Source organism: Ambystoma mexicanum, chromosome 1p, assembly GCF_040938575.1.
Source record: "Ambystoma mexicanum isolate Mex_15411 chromosome 1p, UKY_AmexF1_1, whole genome shotgun sequence".
NCBI classification, from domain to species: Eukaryota; Metazoa; Chordata; class Amphibia; order Caudata; family Ambystomatidae; genus Ambystoma; species Ambystoma mexicanum.
In genome coordinates, this window is record NC_090921.1 from 1,160,815,791 (window position 1) to 1,160,842,934 (window position 27,144).

At 43.3% G+C, this 27,144-nt stretch overlaps 1 long non-coding RNA gene across 1 annotated transcript in view; it reads left to right on the plus strand.

Moving 5' to 3' along the window:
• Positions 1 to 503: 503 nt before the first annotated feature.
• LOC138570353 (uncharacterized) overlaps positions 504 to 27,144 on the plus strand; it is a 58,036-nt gene continuing 31,395 nt past the window's right edge. Inside the window, exons 1-3 of the long non-coding RNA XR_011303466.1 lie at positions 504 to 791; positions 1,078 to 1,137; positions 1,391 to 1,438. This is a non-coding gene — a long non-coding RNA (uncharacterized lncRNA). The remainder of the gene's footprint in view (positions 792 to 1,077; positions 1,138 to 1,390; positions 1,439 to 27,144) is intronic.

A 27,144-nucleotide genomic window follows, 5' to 3' on the forward strand; every position in this document is an offset into this window, starting at 1 on the left:
ACCTCATGATATTTATTCCAATGATCCTTAACACTTTTTTATTAACATTACAATGAGAATCCATTGTACAAACTTTTCATGAAAGGTAAATGCACATGTGATGTCATCAGTGATGACATCAATGATATTTGTGATGTCATCTTTGATGTCCTGGGTGTTAGTCTTAGCAGTGCACGGTGGTGGCGCGAGTTATGGTTGCTTAGCTTACTATAACTTGCGAATTTCAGGGGTTTTTCGGTTTTAGATGGAACCATGACGTCCCTTTAACAACATTTTTTCACTGAATTTCATAGGTTTTTAGTAGCACAACTTAACCATAACGTCCCTTTAACAAAGTTTTTCATTGAATATATATATATATATATATATATATATATATATATACATGTATATTTAGAAAAAATATTTTGAACTTTTGCTATGAATATACACACTGAATAAAGGAACAAGTGTCATCATCGAACTATTCTGGAATCAACATTAAGCTCAATTCCCTTTCAAGTAATATTTCTTTCAATTCTAAATTTATATGCGACTATACTATAGATGCAAAAGGTCAAGTTCAACTTTTAAACAAATTGAGAATTGTTATACATTATATTTCCTATTGATAATAATTAGAATGTTTAATCTTACCAAAGTATCTGTTCTCTTTTTAATTTATTTTTACAGTTTTATTGCTACAGTTCTCTTCCAACATTATAATTGTAAAAAGAAAAATATATTTACAGGGGGATGCTGGTACCTCGGCAACATACTCTTCTTCTACTGCAACCGGTCAGGCGGATGAGGTATGACACGTGATACTTTATTCAATGATATTAATGACTGGTAATTAATAATATTTTGTTTCCAAGTAATAACATATATGATCATTTGTTCATTGATAATATTTTCAAAAAATCTGAATGCATGCAATCATCAAATGTTGTGGCATTCACCTTCCAACATGCAACATTGACAGTAATCTATTCCAGAAACTATGACTGTAGATGAATTAAAGTGCAATAAATGAAAATCAACATTATAATACGGCATATTTTTGGTGTCAATAATGTATTCTCATTATTTTTGCAGGATGACAATATTGTGCAAACTCTAACACCAATTCCCTGTGACACAAGTGAAATTCAACAGGTATATTTCAAACTCAATTATTGTTAAAATATTATATTTACGTACAATTGTTGACATTATCTTTTTTTTAAAATACTTTATTAACATATTCTTCAATTAGCATACCTTTTCTGTGTTATATGGATAGCGTATGGTTGAAAGTCAACAATCATACAACTTTACTTATGAAGATGTAATCTTTGTGATATAAGAAGTTAACATTAAATTGTCTAACTAGTATCGAATTTTTATTGAATGTGTTCTTATATACAAGGAGTCTACTTCTGAAGCGGTCGAGATGGAAGAGATACATGGACCACAGGTATACAAATAATATAATGTGTGTAAGTGTTTTTCATACTGAAATTATATTCTTGTTGTTATTGTATTTATGTTTAATGAAATTTAAGAGTATTACGGTTGTTTGCACCATTTTGTGAATGCTCTGTTACAGTTGGGTGATGAAATCAGCAACTCAAGATTGACTGTATCAAAGCACAGTCATAAAACAAGGGTAAATAACTTTTTAGGCCAAAATGACCACAAAAAAGTATGATTACTTGATTTGGCCGATTTTCTGACGTTTGAAAATTCCGAACGGCTAAAAAAAAGTTCAACCGGATGACGCATTCAAAGGGCTACGGGGCTGTTCCGTGTGACCTCTGCTCACTATACTGAGAGCGGGGGTGTCCCCCACAGCTGTACCACTGTACACCAACCAAAAAAATAAATTAAAAAAGGCTGCAGGGGTGTCCCCCGCAACACCCCGCTCCCTATACTGTATATATGTTTAATGAAATGTAAGAGTATTACGGTTGTTTGCACAAGTGGGGCATTGCGGGGGACACCCCTGCAGCCCCTACATCTTTATTTTTTTTTTACTGCGGGGCACAGCTGCAGGGGTGTCCCCCGCAACACCCCGCTCACTATATTGTATACCAAACAAATAAATAAAAAAAGGCTGCAGGGGTGGCCCCCGCAACACCCCGCTCTTTATAGTATACAGTGTAGCAAGCAGGGTTTGTGGGGGACACCCCTGCAGCTGACCCGAAGAAAAAAAAAGGGAAAAAAAGCAAGTCAAAGGGAACAGGCGTTGCAGGGACAGGGTGAGATGGAATGCAAGGTAAGTAAGGGGGTGGGTGCTGGGAGGGTTGTGGAGGTGTGTTCTGGGTGTGGGTGGGGGTGTGGGTAGGGGTTTGGGCACATCGGGAATGTTTAGGGGTGAAAAGACCGAAGATTATTTCGAACAAATAATCTTCGGTCGTCTCTCCCTCGAACATTTCGACCTTGGTAAAACAGCCCCAAATCTAAATAACATCCAGGCTTTTCAGGGTTTTCTTTCAAAGTGATTGTTTAGAAATTTTTTAATCGGTATTGGATTGTAAGGTTGACATTCATAAGTTTGGTAAGTGTGAAATAAATAATGCTTGTTTTTTTAATGTATAAGACGTCTTGGAAGAAGAAGAGCATAACGACTAAGACGACACCATTAACAAATGATGTTGCTTGCTAAACCTATGTCAATTAGGAGCAACTAATGTTTGAGGTTGAGAATACTCATCCCAAGGTTCAGAGTCAGGACGCCGATGTACAGTGGCCAGAATTTTAACTATCACCAGCGAACCCTGAAAAGCAACAATGGATCATTGTTACATCAGACAATGTCCACAAGAACGGAAGATGTTATGTCATTACTTGCAGATCCTCTAACACAATCCATGCCGTCACAACTATTTCAATCAAAGAAAGACATAATTTTCCTGTTTCCCCAATACATTCTGAAAATCCATAAATATCACAGATTGAAATCACTGAAGCATCTTTTGAATTGATCGATGACTATGTTCATGAGCCGGACTTCGCTATTCCTAGCTCAGAGGACTGATGCACCACCATAGAATCGGAAACCATTGTACTGCAGGACGATTGGCCATAAAGAGAGACAAAATACCTTGTATTTGACAGCTGGGTGCTACAGAATATACAAATGATTAAATGCGACTATCGAATACTGTGAGAAACCAAAGAGTGTCTCACTTGCTAGTCCCCGGGGATCTCTCTCTCAGGTGGCCAGGGCACGGCCATCGCCTTTGGATCTAGACCCTGGGGGTGCACCAGTATGGGAGGATCACCTGGGTGAGGGGACTTCAGAAAGTGGGGGTGAGGCAACCGATGGTGAGACGCAGCATTCCCCCCTTCCCCGTTCCCATATCTCATCCTATTTTATAGGATTCTCTGATGTCCCATCTCACCCCATTTCTACACAAACACTGGGCCAAGGAAGAAGGCGACTAAGAGTAAAGAGGCTAACACTTACGTATCTCATTGGACATGTTCCGCTAATCGGGTCAGGCAAAGTCAGGAACTTGACTTTAAGCACATACACCTGATACGCAGTTGCTCTTCCACACTGATAAAAGGCGGAACATAGAGACACGGACAGGAAGACTGCATTGTGTTTCAAGGACGCCAGCGACTCTCCCAGGTGAACGACAGAGTTGGGGAGGCGAGGCCAAACATGTGGTACTAACCTTGACTCGTGAATCAAAGCCGCAAAGACAAGAAAGGAACACACACAACCAGTGAGTTGGTGAACGACATGAAAGGCTGGTTTGTATAAAGGAAAGATTGAAGCCGCAACAGTATATCTCACAAGTGAAGGTTGTGCACATGCACATGCTAATGAGATGCGAAAGGAAGCTAACCAGTGATACATTTTTAAGTGGCTGATAACTGTGAAGCCAGTGATACAGAGTAGCGCAGTGGTCCAGCGAAAGGAAGAAGCCCACTCAAAAGTCTCAGTGAAATGTGAACCCCAGTAAAAGGGGAAGTGAAAAGGTGAATGCTTGAAGAGAAAGATTTTGTTGCACTTTTTTGCTTCGAAGTACAGAACTACCAAGACCAAGAGACAGCCGGGCAAATAACATAAGAGTTTGAGCTGAAGAAAAAGTTGAAGTGGTCCTACAGAGGTCCATAGTAAAAGCCTTGCACATTTGAAAGTCTTCGACATCAGTAAAAGGGTTAGGGAACCCCTGACGAATGTACATTAAGCTTGGGGAAGGGAACCCCTGCAAGTGCTGTGATTGTGAGGTCTGAGCCCGGCTGAGGGAGATCTGTGTTAGATCCGGTACTTGTTGATTGAGAGGTCCAAGCCTGGCTGAGGGATGATCTAGCTGAACTGTTAAAGCTTTGAGAGGTCTGAGCCCGATGGAGGGAGACCTAGGTGATTTTTTTGTTGAACTGTGAAAGAACTTTTGGAACACTGGAATAAGTGACTTGGAAGGCAGGGCGGGCCTCGATCCACGTTTTGAACTGCCTTTGTTTTGAGAACTGAGAACGTGAGCCAGAGTGTGTCATCCTGTCTACAGGGGCCGCCTTACTCTCTGCTGTCCAACGTGGGGAGGAGATCTGACTCAGCTACCTTGATCCTTTATATTATAACACTGATTTTCCTTTGCATACATATTCCTCTTTACACACTTTTTGTACAAGAGATAGGGCAGGCATTAGGTTTTGTTAGTATAGGCCATTTTGATTTCACAAAGACTGACTAGGACTTAATTTTCTTTATTATTTGATGGTAGAGACTACTCCCATCATAGCTATAGGACAAACCTCTTGTGTCAGTGTCATACTTGTGATACCATGTACCAATATGTACAAGGATTTGTGGCGAGCCATTGGTGAACTTGACCCAAGCAGTCAAAGGCAGCAACCTGAAGATCAAGGGTAGCTGTGTCCACCCACATAACACATTTTAGTGGTCTGCGCAACCCATTCTTGGAAAATTGCCTGCTGGAAATGTACTTTGTTTTTCTGCTCTGTTGTTCAGTGGATCAACGTTCAGTAAGATTTCAAGTTTCTGTAAATGTGTATGACTTGAGTTCCTAGCTAAAACCGCATACTACAAACATCAGAGAAAGTTCTTGTTCCCCGTTATTAGTCAGGCCTGGAACGCCAACAAATATCCATAGACAATGCTCTCGGAGGCAATGTTCACAATGGTTTTCAGTGATTCCTTGGATGTAATGTTATATTTTTAACTTGAATTTAAAAATACTACGACTTGGTAAATTCCTTACTAGTAGTATTTTATTAAAAGTGTACGTTGTTTTCTTCTTTTTGTGAAAAGAAAGTAAACTTTATGCTATGTGTGTGCGTGTGTGTTTGTTGATCTTCCTGGATTTGTGTTAGGTAACGTGATGACCTAGATTACCTATGTATGCTGTGCACCAACATCATGACAAGGGGTGGAGCATATTGGTTTGACATGTCGCTTTCAACTTGATGGGCCAGTGATCTGATATACTGCCGTGAGGACACTTGGACTTAGGGCGATGGATCAACGGATACGATTATGACAAGATGGCGGTTTCCGAGTTTTGCATGTAAATGTGAGAATACCGGAGGTAAGATGCATTGGAAAGAAAATTTGGATCGATCGATATACGCCCAAAAATACATGCCCGATCCATTGGGCCAACACAATTCCTGAGAGAACTTCCCTTTTAAGTAAAAATGCAAGTGAGTGATCTTAAGCTTAGAACTCATCTCTTGGCAATTGCCACTATCTAATAGAGCATTGACAGAGCTGGGTGGCCCATTGTTATATTAGAATGTGTGTGTAAGATGCCATGTGTAAGGGCTAGCTATAAGAAGGTCTAATAGTTTTTGAACCTCTTATGTGAAGAAACGTCATCTTACAGGTGTTTAGTTTCAAATAGTTTAAGGTGTTAATCAGCAATAAGCAGTTTGCAAATGTGTGGTTCAGGTTTTTAAAATTCTGTCTTGAAAAAGAATTGAGCCATCTGCATAGTTGACGATGTGTACTCCCTGCTTCTGAATCAGAATTATTAAGGCAAAACTATAACTATTAAAATATAAAACAACAATAATAACAGCTAATATTATTTGGCTTCCACCATTAAAATACAATACAAAATGTATACATACTGTATAAACATAGGTATATATGTTCTGTAAGAAAGGCATGGTATCAACGTGAGACAAACACAAGTGGTTACAGTTCAAGGGTGTCTATTGAACTTTAACAAGGTTGTGATAAATGCCTAGCTAATCCTAAATCTACAGATGGGAACCAGCTACGACCATCAAAAAATAATAATGCAGTCCCAGTGGAGTCTCATCAAAATAAAAGGGCCTATACTAAAAAACCTATTGCCAATCCTTACCGCTAAATACAAATAGTTTGAGGTAGTGCTCATAAAAAAAGAAAGAAGTGTTCACAAAATGATATGTCAGTATTTTCAGGCAGTTGGCCTCCCTTCATCACGTTTTCAGCACAGGACCAGATGGTTCACTTGACCAAAGCACACACTCTGGCTTCTTCCGGCACGAGGATTCAGTTCCATTACCAGCATCAGAACCTTCTGTTCTCAAGTCTCTACTTATCAAAGTCTCTTGATTCAGAAGGCCTGATGTACCAAAACAAAACACAAAGTTCCTTTCCTTTTATAAGTACTCAATTCAGGTGATTCACCCTGGATCCCCTAAACCGGGCTCAGATCCCTTTTATATCACAATTGTTATTGCGGATTTCCCTCTTCCGGACTCAGATCCCCCTTCTTAAATGTTCAGAGAATATTCTTTCCTGGGTGACTCACGGTTCACCACGGATCCCCGTCAGCCGGACTCAGACCCTTCCTCTTACACAATGAGTCTCCCTAGCCGGGCTCAGACTAATTTCAGTTAAAAATAAACTATTGAAGACTTTTGATTGTGCACAGGGTTTAGCTTGACCCGCTTTGATCTCAGAATTCCCTTTTCACAGTCGCCAACCAATTGGATACCTAACAGAAACCTTCGAATGAGCACCCACGCTGCGCCGGACCACTCTGGCTACGGTATCTTTCTTCACGTCTCTGGGATTCAATTATATTCACGTCGCTCGTCACATACATTTCACACACTGTTCTCTTTAGATTTCTTCATACATTGTTGCTTCTTGCATCCATGGTTTGAACACAGGCTTGTCTGGTATCAGTCTCTCGGACTCACCAGCTGTGCTGTCTTTACTGGCGCTGCTTTGTTGTCAGAGCCAAGGACAGTACAATGCTGCAAATGGTCCTCCCCGCCTTGGTTATCAACGCGGGAGAGCCCGGGGTACCTCCGACACACAATGCAGGTTTCTTCAGCTTTAGTCCCAGGCTTTAGGTTTCTTACTTTCCAAGGTTCATGAAAGTAATGGTCTGAAAAGGTCAAGGGCACTTCCCTCCTTGCAACCCTTTCTGGTCTCGCCGTCATTCTCCTTGTATTAAACTGCCATCTAGGAACCGCTGTTTCCTTGTGTGCTTTGCCTTCCTCAGAGTGTGCTTTCGTGCTCCGCCTTTGATCCGTGTGGGGAAGTGTGATGCAAGCCAGGTGTGAGTTATGATCAGTAATTGCCTGACCTTGCCTGACGATTGTATTGGGACATGTCAGGTATAGAGCTCTGGTGTTAGTCCGTTTTTGAACACGGTGAGCTGTCCGTGAGAAAGTGTTTGTATCGGGAAAGGGGGGTTGAGTTCCTAGGTATCCTACCTGGTAGGATGAGGAAAAGGTGTTGCAGGGAATGGGATACCGCATCTCACCATCCAGTGTCCCACTTCCACTCCCCGAAGACCCCTCATCCAGGTGATCCTCCTGCACTGGCTGGTCCACCCCCAGGAACTGGATCCAAAAGCTAGGGCTGTGTCCTGACCACCTGGATGGCAGATCCCTGGGAACTAGCGGGTGAGACACCTTCAGGTTTCTCACATACGCTTCCCTATGCGATGAAGCCACATCAGTTTCATAGGGGAGCCGAGAGAGGAAATCCAAGTTCCCTTGGTCTTTGCCTTTTTGGTGCTCCACAGTGAAACAGTAGGGTTGCAGGTCTAAGAACTATAACATGACTCGGGGATTAGAATCTTTTCGATGGCTAATCCAAACTAGTGGAGAATGGTCCATGACGAGTGTGAACTTTCTTCCTAGGAGGTGGTATCTAGGCGGATTATGGCCCACTTGATGGCAAGGGCCTCTAATTCCAGCACAGAGTCATTTGTTTCACGTGGGAAAAGTTTGTGACTCGTAAATAAAATGGGATGGTCCAATCTGTCGCAAATTTGTGACAAGACTGCTCCTAGCCCTGTAAGGGAAGCGTCTCTTTGTAGTACAAATTCCTTTGCGAAATCTTCTATCTTTAGGATCGGGTTTTGGCACAGGGTTTGTTTTAGGTTGTTGTAACATATCATCCTCGTTGGTACAATGAATTTTCTGGGGATCAGTGTTCTTTAAAGGAATAGTGTGCTCAAAAATGTTATTGTCCCTATCGATCGGGCAAGTCGTTATAAGCATACGTTGATCGATTTAAAAATAAAATTCCTATGCACACTACCTTAGTTTTCCTCACTTTTACACATGCGAAATCAAGCAGCGGGGCACGGCAATCTTGTGCTAATCTTATCCGTTGCCGCATCGTCCTAAGGTGAACTGCCCTCGCAGCACTAAATCACATCCCCTGAAGCTGACATCACTATTCCTAGCAATATTCTCCACCTATTTTCATGACGTTAGTGTGTAGTGTAGCCAAACACACCCAGTCATCAACTACGTCTTTAAGTTAGTTGACGCAGTAACCGGAATATCAACACACACATCCTCTCACAGCACAGCGCGTCCCAAATCGGAACAGCAAACACTATTTTTAAAGAATTTCTATTTCACATTAAACGCTCTGAGAACATCCACCAATTTCCATTTTCAACCATATTTTTTATTTCGTTCTGTTCAAACATCAAATCTTTATCATGAGGCACAAAGTGTACCTTTAGGTAGAAGAAGCACATTGGACGCACCTTGAATCGCAAGGGTTCTGCATCAGCTTCTTGCTAGACCACCGTAAACGATGCCAGGTTGCTCCTAGTTGCTGGTACCACCAAAAGGCATATCGGTCCCGGGCGATTGTCCCACAAAAGAGTAATTGCAATTCAGCCATTTAGGTTTATCTGCCACTGCCTGTTGAAGAACCTGTCCCGTCACTGGGTATCTGGAAATTATGACATTCACAGAATGGGGGATGTAGCTGTGTAGAAAACATAACAGAAATATATTTCAGTAGCCGTTCTTTATTCAAATGTATCCATGTACCCTGTAATTCAGCACCAGGAGAAACATAATTATGAACACAAACGAGAAACAATGGGCCTCATTACTACCCGGGCGGTAAGGGATTACCGGTACCGGTAAGGGCACCGGTACCGGTAATCCCTTACCGCCCTATTATGAGTTCCCTTTGCGGGTCCTCCCTTAACGGCTGGTAAAACCAGCCCTTAAGGACAGGACCCGCAAAGGGACTTTAGAGGTAATAACGGTACCGCAATTTGCAGTACCGTTATTACCGCCTTCCCCATTCCCATTGAGCCCTATGGGGCCTAAAATGGGAATGGGGAAGGGCCATGGGGAATGGGGAATTACCACCACCGCCAACCTTGGAATGGGGCGGTAATTGCTCCATTCACCATGGCGGAATCGGTAAGGTTTTGGAGGCAACTATGGCGCTAATAGCACTATGGTTACCTCCAGGGTCGTAATGAGGCCCAATGGAAACACAGAGAGGTTAATGTAGTGGAGTATGTTTATCTCACAATGGGAAGCGGAAGCTAACGGAAGAATTCGAACATCACATAGATGGCATTATAAAGGCATATTAGCATCAAACTTGGCGTTGGTGGAAACTGGGGGAACCCATACACATACCGCTCAACTCACATGCTTTTGGCGGTTGTTACCCACCACTTTGGCAGCTGTCTCACCCACCAAGCTCCCTACATGCCCATAGGAACCAATGGGCATTCACTCGCCAAATACAATATACAAAATCGGGTGCTTTCCACCTGTCCCAGGGGCCATGAAAGGTTGAGAGCTATGCTACACCTGGACTCTATGCATTTCATTGCTGGACTGCCCATGTGTCCGGGATAAAGACAAATACATACAGGTTGGGTTTGCGTGTCGTGGCAATATGCCCCAACCAATATGCCCCAACTTCAGTAACACTTACATTATATTTGGTATTTCTTTCTCTTGGCGTAACGTAGAGTGTACGCTCAGTTCAATTGTTTTCATGAATTAAAATCACATGTTCCTTTGTCCAGTTTTAAAATGGTGGACCTTATCAGGTTTGCGGGTATTAGACACATCCCGTCCCTCAATCCATAGCGAATCCTCCCTTCCTTCCAAAGACGAAAAAGAATTGATCCTTCTTAGGAGAGCGTATGCTAAGTTTCGTTTTGGTGAATGAAAGCCACAAATCAAAAACATACCGTACAGGAAGCCTTGGTGTGATCAGCCCACAAGCAACATCAAATGCAGTGAGTGACCTTCACTCTATGGGAGTGATTAGCCCTGCTGTCGAACGTGGCATTCAAAATATGTTTGAAAAATAAACTAATTGTTTGTTGGCATCCACGTATGCTGTGCCATCGTGAATACTTTTTGCTCATCTATATTGATAGTGATTTAGTTATTTTAGGGCAACAGTTCCAGTTAGAGTCCTCCCCATTGTCACGTCTGCGTGCGCCCTGTTTTCGCGGAGGAATGTGCTCTGCGGATAACGTGAGACAGTGACAAGTCATAAATCCGAGTGCCCTTCCATCTCCACTGAACTTCCCGTGCACTAACAAATGTTGTGGGAGAGGCGGTATATCCCGCCACCCTGCATCATTCTCGTACCACGCAAATGATGTATAAGCTAAGGTCTGAGACATCTCCACCCGTACTTTACCTATTTGCATCACCCGTGTTTCATATCAGTGTATTAACGCTGTGCTAATGTGTATACTTTGAACTACATTTTGTGTCCTTCCAAACTGAAACTTTTTCTAGGTCCTCTGCCCATCTTGCGAAATGTTCACCCTCCCTCTTCCAGCGCCGCGCACAGCCAGCCCCCAACATCTTTGTCCTCTGTCAGCTCAGCGCGTCTCCTGTTCTCACGGAAATGCAGCTATTCCTTTTTGCAAGTAGCGAGTGTCGAGCTCTGACAAAATGTGCGCATCCAAGAATGTGAGACCAAGGCCTGCTCCAACATTAGTGTCCCATCCATCTCTGTTGACTCATGCCATCTCCACCGCCTCCCCGCCAGGCTGCGGTCCCCTGAACCCATACCCCCTAGTCCCTTTGGACGCATCTGGCCACCAGACCCTACCACCGCACTACCTCCAATTCACCTACCATATAATTGACAAAGAGGATACATTTGAACAGACAATTTAGATGCGTAATACTTGTTAGTACTTTTAATAGCTTTGAAATTCAAGTTATATAGATTTCCATTGGTCATGTGCAATGTAAAAACATAGTGGAACATATATACCGCTGCTAGTCATTTATACAGGGAAGTCACATGTTCAACGAGGTCCGCATTTGGTGGACAGGCCTCACTTGCAATGTTTTGTGGCAATGTATGTGCCCTAGGAACAAAATCCGGATTGATTCCATGAGTATGCATGGCCACACAGTCAAAGTGAGATCTTTCACAAAATCGAATTCAATTTCCTGGTATATCAGCTTGGCAACCCATTTTTTTGCTTCATTTGGAAAACACCATTGTGTAACGAAGCATTCCAAAGTTTCCTGCAGTTCTTGATTGTTCTCTTCCTAGATTTCCATTAGGAGCTTATACGGCTGGTAATGTTCGATATTGCATACCGTCTATGCCGAAACGCAACCTCTTGGGCCTGTACTTTAGGCACATATTGTGGAACACCTCCAAATCTCTGCTGTGACAGAATTGTGTGAGTCCCTTCAGGTCTCTTGAAAGAGTTTTATCTTCTGAAAAGCTTTGTGTGGAGGTGAAGATGGAACCAACCACTTCTTCTTGTGTTCCTGTTCCTCCGAAAAAGGAGCATGTGCACATTGATGAAAATGTTGGGTATCTGACCATGTGTGGACATTGGAACAGTGGTGCATCAATGAGGGCCATTTTTGCAGTAGAATTTCCACAGACCCATCACAAGTTTTGGAGCTCCACCAAAGATGGTCGCTGAAAGACTGGGACCACTGTAAAATATTTTCAGAACCCTTTTTTTACCAGCAGCTGCGATTTTTTTTTTATTGATTGATTTGGCAACGTGCCATACATCAAATTGATGGCGAATGTTTGGAAACTGCTCTCGCATGACCTTTGCTATTGAAACATGTCTGTCAGTGGCTATGAGATCTATTTGCATTCCTATCGATTGAAGATGTTCGAGGGATTTTATGAAACCAAGTTTCTCCATGGCCACTGAGGATTTACTTTGGGACACCTGCACGACCTCCGAACTCAGAATTTTTTAGTTTCCATGCCCTGAAAGTGGTATGTGCAGTACTTTGCTGAAAATCCGGGGCAGTCACACTGTGCATCGCCAGCTAGCCTGAACCGTTTGCCAGAGAATGTCCTTTCAATTGTCATTTGTTCAATTTTCCAGGCTTGACTAATAGCAGGGAATAAGAATTCTCTTTGATATTTATAGTACTGCGTTTTAGCAAGGAACTGAAGTCCCACAAATTGACAGAAACTGGACAACTTACTAAAAGTCGAACCACTGAAAAGTAAAGCTGCTGAACACAGTAAATATCCTGCTGGCACTTTGCCCAGCATCGGTTGAGCGCACCATAAAAATGTATCATGGGGGTGGGTACAGGTGGCTTGTATTTTCAGGTTAGTGCCTTGTAATAGATGAGTCACAATCACCAATGGCTCCCCGCACATTTTCCCCCTCACTGGGTAGACACATTTCAGCATCAGTATAATCTCTTCGAGGCAGCTGTCGAATGCAATGTATTTATGCTCCTTTATTAGCCAATCGTCCTGCATGATTGTGGTTTGTGACTCAACTGTGGTGGAGAAATCACCTGAAGTAGAACAACTGTAGTCGAGATCTTTGGCAAGTTCCTCGGTCAATTGGGTTGAGGCTTCAGTCTCTGTTAGTTCAGGTTGTGTTATTTGCACACAAATTGGAGAAACCATCAACGTAGATTGTTTATTGGGTGGACCTTTGTTTGCGGGTGTAGATTGTGACAAGTGGTCAGGGAGTAATTCAAAATCACCTTCATTATATTCCATTTCATATTCATCTTGTTGAGTTCTCACATTGTAGCAATAGTCCAACAACACGTTTCTTGCTTCGCCGGTCACATACAATTTATTTTCTGGCCATTGGGCATAAGCATCTCGAGTCTGCTTATTGACTGGGTCACACTGCGCCTCAAATAGTAGTTGCTCCATGGTGAAATCTGTTTGGCAAGCAGCATCTTTGGTTTCATTTGTTGTCTGTGTCTTTATACTTCTTTTCCTTCTGGGCCTCTAGGAGATGGGTTGTAAAAACATGTTCAATGTAAATCAAACATACAGTAGCTAACACTTCAGATAAAAAAAAAATGTTATGAAGACAACACCAGCCTAAAACACTTTTAGTAAACCAAATTGTTTGTTAGTTACCCTTGTTATCTTGATTTTCTGTGAAACCGTGGTCTTCTCTGTAACAGCCGCACCAGCAGCCTGGTCCACCACCTCTGATCCATGTGCCTCCTCTTCTAATTCCCAACCTTGTATACATTCCGTGAATATAATATTCATAAATTAAACAAAAGTCAAACATATTTTAAATTAAGATCTTTCATCACACACATCGCTCACATAGATACCCTTGTAAACAGTGTATGTCATTTAGTCAAAATATATATTTCGAATTTCACCAGATTGCTGGCAAGTGTACTCGATGAGAGATCACCATGCAAAACATACTGATTGTAATGTTGTCCTCAAACATTTTGCAACATATTCTGCATTAGGGAGAAATTGTAACGTTAGAATTGAAATGATAAAAGTTTGAAAGACTGCATGTTTATAGGAATGACACTGTCTAATAGTATCCTATGTAGGATTTACTTTCTTTCTTTCAAGGGAACTGTCAGTACGCATACCTCATACTCTGGACCAGCTCCAAAGGATGATGCAATTGTAATCGAAGTACCAGCATCCCCCTGTAACACAGTACTTGTTTTAGTATGGATGAAAACAGTGAAATGGAACAGAGACAATGGGAAGCAGACAATGGTATATATATGTAGAGAAACCCTTAAATGACACAACCCACAGGATGCATAAACAATTATATATTATTTGAAATTCCAAGCATAATACATTCTTGTAATTGAAAAGTGAAATAAAATTACCTGATAGGTGCTAGAACTTGTTGTTGACTCTGGAAAAGAAATGTATGCAGAATCTTGCTCCTTCATTTTCAGTGCCATGTCACGAAGTGTTAAAAGGGAAAATTAGATTTGCTTTAGATATGTGGGTAGATTCAACTCTTGATAATATGAACTTCCGCAAGTCTGTAGGGCTCACCATTGGTATACTGGACATGTTGGTGGTGTCGTCACTTGCGAGGCTCTGTGCTCCAGTCAGTATGCTCTCCTTAATAAATTGACATGTCAAGCAAGCAATTAGGAAAAGATTATGCTTCTTTTGAAGGGCACTATGACATTGTTTTCTAGGGTCATAATACTTTCTATGATACTCCATAATAAACCAGGAACAGATGTGTAGTAAAATGTGGTATAGTTAAAAAGTAATAAAATCTGGTAAATATGCAATTCATCATCCGGGACTCATCTGAGGCAGCGTGTGCACGAATAGAGTTGGAATTGCATTTGGAAGCAATTTATGAGACGTTCTGAATCAATGCTTTTTTGTGTACTGCGATTGGTCGTACATATCCGGGTTAAAGTGCAGGCTGCAGATGCGGAATCGATTGGCCCTCAAGTCTCCCAAAACATCCTCGACTCTACTTTCAAGCTTGTCCACTGGAAATCCAAAACGTCGAACCCATTCCCTTATTAAATCAATATTCATCAGGAATGTATGCATGATATTGCCCATACTTTTGACATGGCTCCTAGAACGGCAACCGAAAACCATACAAGCAGGCATTCTTGAAAAATCTGTATAAATAAGTAAACATAATTACAATAAAATTCTACTGAATGCATTAGATTGATGGGATTATATCAAAGTTTTATATGCAATGTTTCTTTTGGTCAAAGAAGCAAAACCTGTGGGGCATAGTTGAATATACACTGGGTTACTTTCATACAGAATTGATTGATGCAACGTAAATCAAAACTTGTCACTCATCCATTGAATGAACTTTAATGCATCAAAAGGAAACATGCTTATAGACATGGTTCAAGAAAGATGCAATTTTATCACAATTGACACTGATGAAATGTGCTATATATCGAGATCAGAACACTTTAAACAGTAGACAGTAGTAAAGTCATTGAGATGAATGAACATTACACTACTAGGTACATTTGTTCAAAACAGATAGAAATTTTGAGATCAGAAAGAGATGATTAGGTGACCTGCCCTTAGCTTGACTAACAAACTATTGGATTCAGCAAGCAGGGTAGTTAGTAGCAGGAGAACAGGTAGCACGATCACGAGTTGAGTTCCAGTGCTCACAGATGTTCTCAGGATAACTATCAAGGGGTTTATAAAGAATTAGAAAAGTGAGTGTATGTGATGCAGAAAAGGGCCAGAACACTGCTGAATGGAGACATACTTATGTGGATTGCAGGGGCGCGGTCTGCTTCAGGGGAGCCTGCCAGGAGACACTGGGTCTGGCTAGGCCATGTGGGCAATGGCCCCTGCACGGAAGGTACCTTTGAAGTTTTGAAGTGTACATGGTGTTTGGCACTTTGACCGTTCCCACCATGCCAGCCCCCTTGGAAGGGCACAGCTACATGTGCGAACAGCCATTTAAAGTGGAGGAGGGATGGATGGACAAGAGGCATGCAGAAAAGACCAGGAACACTGCTGAATGGAGACACACTTACTTCGATTGCAGGGGCACGGTCTGCTTCAGGGGAGCCTGCCAGGAGACACAGGGCCTGGGGAGGCCATGTGTACAATGGCCACTGCGCGGAAGATACCTTTGAAGTTTACATGGTGTTTGGCACCTTGGCCGTTCCCACCCTGCCAGCCCTGCCAGGACAAGTGAGCATGTCCTTGATTCACCGAAAAATTTAAACAACTTTTCATAAAAGTTGATTTGTATTTTATTTTGTTGCTCCATGTGTACAATGACCCCTGTGCGGTAGATACCTTTGAAGTATACATGGTATTTGGCACCTTGGCCGTTCCCACCCTACCAGCCCTGGCAGGACAAGTGAGTGTGTCCTTGATTCACTGAGAAATTGAAACAACTATTCATAAAAGTTGATTTGTTTTTTTATTTTGTTGCTGATGTTGATGGCACATATGTACTACACATTGTATACTTCGGGGTGCAGCACAGTGTGGGAAAATCCCCTGTACTGACCACTGTCACTGGTGAATTTGCTCGACTGGCACCAACGACACAGGCGGGTGTTACTCGTCGAACGCGGTATCTAAGCCTCCCATGAAGCCACCATGTAAACGCACAATAGGCCACCAGCCTGTACCACCTGTGGAGGAGAAACATACAAACTGTAATTAAATGAACATGATAAAGAGTATCAAACCTTAGTTGGAAATGCAATCTTGTATCCTATGGCATAGTTGCCAGTACACATGTTACTTTATGGATCAATCAACTTGGGCTTTAAAGTGTAGACACATTACAAACGTGAACACCTATGCATTCCATAACGTTTGGGGCACAGAAAAATATTGTTTCTTGGTTGTGCGTGAAAGACACATAAGATGACCACTATGATTTCCCCAAATCACGAGAGATGTATTGAATTCCCAGACTACATTCATTTGGCAGTGATAGATCAAAGTTACAATACAGGATACATATATAATACATCAAGAGTACACTTACTCGTTACTTGGATTGCGAGGGCGAACTGTTGCGTGAAGTTCATGCATACGCACCATCATAATCCTCAACACAGACCTTGTGAGGCAGGCTGTCCTGAAGTCATGCAGGTCGGTAACGCATAGAGGTGGCGTGTCTTCTTCCGATATGTAGGCCAAGCATCCAGAGTTTTCTATGCAGCAGCAGTTTTCCTCCTCGCTTGGTATGACCTTGCACCGATTGCAGGTCCACCAGGTGAAAACGTCTTCCATGTGATTAGGCTCAGGCTAAAGATCCGGTGATTCATCCTCACAACTGTTGTCCGATGCCCCATCGTTTCCGCATCTTTGTCTTTCAACTAATTCCACCTCAGAATACTCCGACTCGTACTGGTAGGGCAATATTGTTGCCATTATACCCCCTGTACTTCCTCCAGACCTATTAGAACCCTCCTCTCCAACCAGATCATCATCCCTATTTTCAAAAGATCTAAAGCGGATGGTGCCAGCTTCCAATATCTAGCTCCAAAGCATTGGAACACACTCCCCACAGCATTAAGAAATGAAAACTCCTACACTCTGATCAGAAAAATGCTTAAAACAAAACTGTTTAATTGAATACTCTGCTTCTGCAAATGTACTTAAGCTGTATTCTGACCAATATGAACCGTCACCTTCTAATCAACCTGTAACTTGCCTCCTACGTCTGCACCACTATGTAAGCAGACTAAGAACACTGCATAGACTCTATGCAACCAATCTCCGTAATTATCAAGTACTCTGTAACAAGCGCTACGATGCCCGAGGGCCGCTCGGTGCTATACAAAACTAAATAAATAAATTATACGACAACATTTAAATCGATAGTAATGCTAGTACTAGTATCTGTTCGCACAGGCTATGAGCAACGAAGATAGCTGAACACAACAAAAACGAGTCACATGATACACAAAAAAAGACAGTGAAACAATTAAAAAAGCAACTGATTTTATCTGATGAGAAGCGGTCTGTTTATACTTATTGAGGAAAGAGGCGTCCTGCCATATCCATGGAGACACGTCATTAGCTGGCGCACAGAGAACGTTGACACGAGACGTGCATTCACATTGTGAAATGGGCCGTACGCATCTAGTGGTGTCAGCTTCAGGGGCGGGGGATATGATTTAGTGCTGTGAGGGCAGTTCACCTTAGGGCGATGCAGCAACAGATAAGATTAGCACAAGATGGCCACGCCCCGCTGCCTGATTTCGCATGTGTAAAAGTGAGGAAAACTAAGGTACGTGCATAGGAATTTTTTTTAAATCGCTCAACGTATGGTTATAACGACTTACCCGATCGATTGGGACAATAACATTTTTGAGTGCACTATTCCTTTAATTTGTCTGTCAGCCTAGCTGTCCTGGCCGAGAAGTTTGGGATAAACCTACAATAATAACTGATTAACCCTAGGAATGCTCTGAGAGTGTAGTTTTAGGTTTAGGTGTATCTAGGACGGCCTTCATTTTCTCGAGTTCAGGTTATACACTACCATTCCCTACAAAGTAGCCGAGGTATTTCATGGCTTATTGGGCCAGTCTGCATTTGGATGGATCGGCAGCTAGGCTAATTTCTCTGAGGGCTCTCATAATAGTAAAGAGATGGAAAAGATGTTCTTCCCAAGTTTTACTATAATTGACAATATCATCAATATAAGCTCCACAGAAATCAAAGTAGGGCTGTGCTATTTTGTCCATAAATCGTTGGAAAGTGGCTAGAGCCATGTGTAAGTCAAAAGGGAGGACATTGAACTGGAACAGTCCCAGGGACATCGATAAAGCTGTCTTTTCCTTATCAGGTCCATACACTGGGACCTGCCAGTACCTGTTTGTTAAATCTAGGGTTGATAGAAAAGTTGTGTTTCTGAGTTTATCAATTAGGTCATCGATGCGTGGCATGGGATCTAAGTCGGAAATGGCATTAACTTGGTGGAAATCTATGCAAAACCTCCAGGAATGGTCAAGCTTGGTGCCCAATATGATAGGGCAGGACCATGGGCTTGAAGAGGGTTCAATAATATTCGCTCTTAACATATTATTCACTTCCTCAACCACTATCTGTTTATGGGCTTCTGGGAGTCTTTATGGTTTCAAATGAACCACTTTTTCCTTGGGTGCTCTAATGTAGCGATAGGTACCTTTCACTCTTCCTGGTTTCTCAGAGAATACATTGGGAAATGATACAATTAAATCCTTTAATTCTTCTTGTTGTTGATTGGATAGCTCTTGAGGAATTAATTCAAAGTTGTCTATTTCTTCTGGCATCAAACAAGACAGTAATATGACATTGGTGGCAGACATGTTTTGCTTCCACTCTTTTAAGAGATTTACATGATATAGACACCTTCTGTTTCTTGTCAGGTTGTGCTACCTTATAAGTACAGGTTCCTGTTCGTTCCAGTATTTCATATAGCCCATGCCACTTAGAGACAAGCTTGTTTTCTGAGGTAGGCAAGAGGACCAATACTTTTTGTCCTACGGAAAACGATCATAAGTTTACCTTTTTGTCACAGGTGGACATTTGTTGGATTTGGGCCTTTTCCATATGAATATAGACTAGATTTTGAACAAGTCTCGTATCCTCTTGCAATCTGGTAGCAGTTTGCGAAAGGGGAATGGGTGCCTCGTCTCTTTCTTTCCAGGTCTCCCAGAGCATGTCCAGGACATCTCTAGGTTCTCTACCATAAAGTAGTTCAAAGCGAGAGAATCCACTGGATGCCTGAGGGGTTTTTCTTACTGCAAATAGTGCCCAGGGGATCATACAGTCCCAATCCTTCCTGTATTTATCTACCAACTATCATAGGATCATTTTAAGTATTTTATTGAATCTCTCTATCAAACCATCTGTTTGGGATGGTAAACTGAAGTTCGTAAGGTGGTAATATGGAGCAGCTCCTTGACTCCACCCATGAGCTTGCTCATAGAATGTGATCCTTGATCCATTAGGATTTCCTTAGCCAACCCTGGAAAAATATTGTAGCAGGTGCTTTAGAATTTGCTGGGTGGTGTTGTTCCGCACAGGGCATGCCTCTTAGTCTCTGGTCGCGTAGCCAACAATCACAAGGACATATTTGTTACCCAGTCTAGACGTTTCTAAAGGTCCAATGATGTCCATCCCAATTCTTGAGAAAGGGACTTCTATTATTGGTAAAGCATTCAGAGGGGCAGGCAATGGGATGTGAGTACTAGTTTTCTGATATATTTCACACGTCTGAATAAAGGTTTTTATATCAGCATAAATACCTGGCCAGTAGAAATTCCCACTGATGTGTGCCTCGGTTTTGGATTGTCCTAAGTGTCCCCCTGTCAGAGGGGAATGCGCAATCTCTAGTACGATCTTCAGGTGAGTTTTGGGGATTATTAACTGAGTTGTAGTTAAGCCTTCTGTGGATGTTTCTTTTCTATATATCAATTCTTGCTTTAAGAAGAAAAAAGGACTGTTTCTCTACACCCTCTCCTTTGGTAACTGCTTGTAAGAAAACCTCAGCGAGGGCTTGGTCATTTTGCTGGGGGAAAGCCAGGTCGGAATAGATGGTGAGCTCTTCTCCCATTTTCTTTTCAGTGGTAGATGGCTTACTAACTTCCCCAAAGCCTAAGTCACCTCTCTCTGTTTCTTCTGGTTCACTTTCTTTAAAATTAAGAAATATAACCTTCTGTCTCCCCGGAAGTCGGGATCAATGACGCCTGCTAGAATGTCTATACAGAACTGTCATGATGCCTACCCCCGGGCATCAGGACCAAGTCTATCAGCTCCGGGAGCACGCATCCAGATACTTATTAAAACCCCAACAGCCCCGGCTGGGGGCTGTTTGGGTTCAGTCCTGGCGCTATAGGCGCCAGGCTCATAGACTTTACTTACCTGATGCAGACCATGTTGCAAGTGAGTCCAAGCCAACGTGAGGCCTGGATGGGACTATTTTATTACAGGGACTATTTTTTACTCGGACGTGGTTCTGGGGAACTTCTTACCTGGAACTACTTTGGAGGCTATTTAAACCACGCCCGAACAGCAGCACACGCTTCGCGTTATTCTGCATCCAGCAGCGAATCTGGAGCTCCTAAAACAAAGAGGAAAGAAAAGGACAAGGTTAGAGAATTAACTATTTTCGAATTCCTCACCTGATTCCGGATCCATCTCGCCTCCAGACCTGGAAAGAACATCATTTCAGTACCCGTTGCATCTCCAGCTGCAGCGCCGCGCCATACTCACCAGTCCTCGCAGTATCTTTTGATTCGGCACTGCCTCCATCATTTCTTCGCCGAACTCCGGCACCTGGGGACAAAAGAAAACAACAAGGTGAGCCGAGAAAACCAACAAATATAACTCTTACCACAATAGACTTACCTGATTTACCACCGAAGGCATTATTCTATAGCTCTCCACATCTTCATGTGCTGCACCTGCAAAGAGAGAGAAAACAACATGTTAAACACGTGCAACATTTACTGGACAGCGTCGGGTAATACAGACTCTTACCTGAGCGCCACCAGCTACCACGAAAGCATCTTCTCACGAACTCAGCTGCAACACAAGGAAGGAAGGGGGGAACAAGAGTGAACATTGGACATATTGAACTCAATGAACTTGATACTTACTGGTCCTCGCCAGGAACCTCAGAGTCAATACTCTCCAGAACTCTCCCACGCCTTCAAACCAGTGAAGTAACTGGCATCAACGTGCCCCTGCAATCCATGCAGGATGGAGAGCTCATCTTTCAAGAGTATAAGGTGAGATTGCTGAGAGGGCACTTTGGAGGTGATTAGTGGGAAGGACTGTGGGGTGGCCATCACTTGAATCCACGGCTAAATCCATCCCTCCACTTGCAGGAGAATACTTCTACGGGTCAAGCAGACAAGATTAGGAGGGCTAGTCCAGTCAGTCATCTCTGCACTACGCATCACTTTGGTGGAGACCACAGCCGTCCGGGTCCGACCGACGCCCCTGTGGGAGCCAGGTGAGCATAACAAGAACTTCCAAGACAGGTCAGATTTTGGGGCCAGTCTTATATGACACCGGGGGTATCAAAACGAAGTCTGTGGAAATCATTCCTCTTTTCCATGGAAGGATAGTAGTCTCTCTACTGCTACAAATATCAAAGCCTATTGATTCTTTCATGGCAATAGAGGGGTTGGAGGCTCTATGACTAAGCTTCTGAACTTGTAGGGTTCCCCAATTTGTTTCAATTGAGTCACATCCCACCCTTGACACCACATGTAAGGAAGGCATGGTATCAGCTGTAAAACAGACACAAGTGACCACAGCTCAAGGTTGTTTATAGAACTTTAAGACAGGTGTGATAAACACATATCTAATCCTAAATCTACAGATACGAGCAAGCTACGACCATCAAATAATAACAATGCAGTCCTAGTAGAGTATCAGCAAAATAAAAGGGCATATACTAAAAAGCCTATTGCCAATCAGTACCGCTAAATACAAATAGTGTGGGGTGTGCGGGGTAGTATTCATGAAAAAAGAAAGTAAGTGTTCACAAAATGATATTTCAGGATGTTCAGACCATTGGCCTCCCTTTCCCACGTTTTCAGCACAAGACAAGGTGGTTCACTCGAGCAAAGCACACACTCTGGCTTCTCTGGCACGAGAATACAGTTCCATTACTAGCATCAGGGCCTTCTGTGCTCAAGTCTCTTTACTTATGAAAGTCTCTTGATTCAGAGGGCCTGATGTACCAAAACAAAACACAAAGTTCCTTTACATTTATAAGTGCTCAATTCAGGTGATTCACCTTGGATCCCCCTCAGCCGGTGCTCAGATCCCTTTTTTATCATGATCGTTATTGCGGATCCCCTCTTCCGCGCTCAGATCCTCCTTCTTACAATGTTCAGAGAATATTCTTTCTTGGGTGACTCATGGTTCACCCCGGATCTCCCTCAGCCGGGCTCAGATCCTTCCTCCTACACAATTAGTCTCCCTCAGAGGGTCTTTGATCAATTTCAGTTTGCATTAAACTATCGAAGACTTTCAAATGTGCATAGGGTATAGGTTGACCTGTTGCAGGACCATTTCGATCTCAAAATTCCCTTTTCACAGTTGTCAACCAGTTGGACACCAGGCAGAGACCTTTGAATGAGCACCCGTGCGGCGCCAGACCACTCTGTCTACGGTATCTTTCTTCTCTCCAAAGTTCAGTCACTCCTCTGGGTTTCAATTATATTTGAGTCAGTCATCACATACGTTTCACACACTGTTCTATTTAGATTTTTTCATACATTGTTGCCGCTTCCAACCTTGGATTTAACACTGACCGGTATGGTATTAGTCTCTCTGACTCACCGTCTCTGCTGGCTTTACTGTTGCTGCTTTGTTATAGGAGCCAAGGACAGTAGCCCGGCAGGAAACGTGCCTCCCTGCCTTGTTTATCGACACGGGAGAGCCTCGGGTACTTCCAACACACAATGAATGTTTCTTCAGCTTTAGTCCAAGGTTTTAGGTTTCTTACTTTCCCTTACTTTCAAAGGCTCATGAAAGTAACAGTCTGAAAAGGTTCAGGTCACTTCTCTCCTTGCAACACTTTCTGGTCTTGCCGTCTTTCTCCTCGTATTAACCTGCCATCTTGGAACCGCTGCTATCTCGTGTGCTTTGCCTTGCTCAGAGTGTGCTTTCGTGCTCCGCCTTTTATCTTTGTGGGGAAGTGTGATGGGAGTCGGGTGTGTGTAATGATCAGTAATTGCCTGACCTTGCATGACCATTGTATTGGGACATGCCAGGTATACAGCGCTGGTGTTAGTCCGTTTTTGCACACAGTGAGCTGTCCATGAGAAAGTGTTTGTGTTGGGAAAGGGGGGTTGAGTTCCTAAGTATCCTACCTGGTAGGATGGGAAAAGGCGTTACAGGGAATGAGATACTGCGTCTCACCATTCGGTGCCCCACTCTCCGAAGACTTCTTATCTAGGTGATCCTCCTGCACTGGTCCACCCCCAGGAACTGGCTCCAAAAGAGATGGCTGTGTGTCAGGTGTCTGTTCATCCTCCCAATCCTCCTCACCTGATCCTTCGGAAGATAATTCCTTGGCAACTGTAACAGATGTCTTGCGGTTCTTCTTCTTGTCTAGTGACAACCTTTCCTTATGCTTGCGGTCCTTCCGATCGTGTAAATAGGGTCTGGCTCCCCCGGAGATCACCTTGACAGAGATGGGAATCTGCCCTCGGGGGACCCCGGGGAGCCAGCCCCAAATTCAGGGAAAAAGCAGAGAGGCAGAAAAAACACTGATGACCAAGAGTACAGGAAGGAAGTCTGTGGTCCGGATTGTTGAAAGCTGAAATGGCTAATTCGTTGACTGGATACTGCAGCCAGTGGAAGCCAGACTGGCAACAGTTGGGATAAGCGTGCCAGTTGCTTTCTGTGGAAAGGAGATCCTAACATGGATAATATAAGAAAAAAAATATGGGAGTCAAAGGAGAAAAGAAAAGGGAAAGAAGTAGACTAGCAGAGAAAGTGTGCCAGCGAAAAGGATCAAAAAGACAAGACTGGTTTAAAGGGGAAGAGATGGAGTACAAGTGGCTATGCTGGAATAAGAGAATACAGTAAATATACAGATAGTGTCTGAAGCAAGAAAATAGCAACGAACACTGACCGGAACGCTGCCGGAAATGCAGAGAATCGCGGAAAGGCACCCAAATCAAGGAGTAGATCGGGGAAGTAAAGAAAGGCGGAAGAACGCCAAAGGATAGGTAGCGAAGGGTGACTCACAGAGAGCCACGTAAAGACCCACGAGTCCAATGGCGGATAAGTCAGCAATGAATGGCAATAGGAAGCCGAAAGTTAGGAAAAGTAGGGTGAATCGCGGAGAGTCGTGGAAAGCAATCCGAATCCCAGAGCGGGTCGATTAAGCAATAAATGGCGAAAGAACGTCGAAGGACAGGATACGTGGGAGGATTCGTGGGGAGCCGCGAAAGACTCTTGAAAGTAAGGAAAGGTTTAGGGAAAGCTAGAATGTATAGAACGGAGAACAATAGAGGGCCACACAGAAACTGCTGAAGGAATGTCAGAACGTAACTGACAAAGATACACAAGAGGGAAACTCAAAGAGTGTACCTCGGAGCGCTTTCTAAAGAAAAACAGATATAACACACCGGGAGGGGGGCAGAGTCTGGTTTTATACGTGATACCGCCATTTTGGATGAGGACTAGAGCGGGGAGAGAAATATAAGCCTAATGTCTCCAGTGATTCCACAGCTTCCACCCACGGTTCCTGACAGTATACCCCCTTCTCCTCGGAACCCCCCCGGCTTTCTGGGGTGCAATTGGTGGAATCTTTTTTACAATCTGGGGGCGTGAATGTGGTTCTCTGGTTCCCAGGATCTTTCTTCGACTGGGTATCCCTTCCAATGAACCAGATATTGTACTCTGCCCTTGCGATATCTGGAATCTACTAGACCTAGACTTCAACCTCGTATTCGTCAGGAACTTGAGTCACGGGAGTCTGCACCCCATGAAATTTTTGCTGAAAAGGATCTTCCTTGTACATCTTCAGTAGGGAGGTGTGAAAGACTGGATCTACCCTCTGGAGATACTTAGGTAGCTTGAGTCTATAGGCCACAGGATTGACTCGAGATAATATGGGAAAGGGACCCAAATAACGTGAGGAAAATTTACCGGTGTGGACCCATTTAGTCAGGAATTTGGTAGATAACCAAACTAACTGACCAGTCTTCCAGTCTGGGTTGGCGTGTCTACTCCTGTCGGCCCATCACTTCTGTGACTGTTGACTAGCCTCATGTGCTTTTTTTGCCAAGGCATGCACCTCATGGAGGTCCTTTAGAACACTGTCAAGGGCTGGGACACTGGTAGACTGTACACTTGACCAAGGTAAGTGTTGAGGATGATAGCCACACGTACAATAAAATGGGCTCATCTGGATGGATGTATGTGCAGAATTGTTGTATGCAAATTCAGCCTGAGGGAGAAACCGAAACCACTCATCCTGCTGGGTGCTGCTAAAGCATCTCAGATATTGTTCGAGGCTGTCATTAAGTCTTTCGGTTTGTCCATTGCTCTGGGGATGGTAACCCGAAGAAAGGGCTCTGTGAATCCCCAACAATTGACAAAGGACAGACCAGAACCTGGAGGTGAATTGAGGGCCTCTGTCAGAAACAATGGTCCTGGGCAATCCGTGGAGACGAACAATATTTCTGAGAAAGGTGACTGCAGTTCCTGGTGCTGAAGGTATCTGTGAGAAGGCTGAGAAGTGGGCCAATTTACTGTACGAATTCACAGTAACCATAATTACTGTCATGCCATGCGATTTGGGGAGGTCAACTATGAAGTCCGTGGATATATGTTCCCACGGACGCCCCGGCAATTGAGGCTGTTGCAATAACCCGATGGGTTTACCAGCTTGACATTTGCTGGAAGCACAAATGGGACAAGAAGATACGTAAATGTATGCGTCCTTCCGGAGTGTAGGCCACCAGAATCCTCTGCTGAGTAATTCATATGTCTTCCTGATTCCAGGGTGTCCAGACAAAGATGTATCGTGACTCCAGGAAATAACTTGTTCCTGTAGTCTCTTTGTGGGGATATAGAGGGGCGTATCATGGTAGTAGAGTCCATCACTACCTTGTGTGACCGTAGAAGGTCAAATGGTTTGCCCCTGATACTGTGGGATCAGGTCCTGAAGAGAAGGGGAGGCAGTCGCTAATATCTTCAGATCAGGAAAAACCAGTTCATGACCCTGATAAATACCAGAGTCCTCCCCATGACTACGGGACAAAGCATCAGCCTTCTTATTTTCAGAACCTGGTATATAGGTGATGATGAAGTTGAACTGTAAAAAGAAATAGGCTCATCTGGCGTGACGAGCATTGGTACATTCCATCTGCTGCAGTACTTGAAGGTTACGATGGTCTGTACGGATAATGAAACTGTGAGCCGCACCCTGCAGAAGATGACGCCACTCTTGGCAGGCTAACTTGATGGCTAATAGTTCTCTCTTCGAGAACTGAATAGTTGTGTTCACTGCTGGTTAATGTCTTAGAGTAGTATGCAACAGGATGTTCTCGTCCATCAGCGGTTCTCTGTAGCAAGATAGCTGCCCCTGCTCCTATCTATGCGTCAGTCTCCAGAAAAAAATGGTTTGGTCTGATCTGGTTGTACCAAAATTGGGGCTGAGGTGAACAGTTTCTTAAGATGTTGAAAAGCTTCTCTGGGTTTCTTGT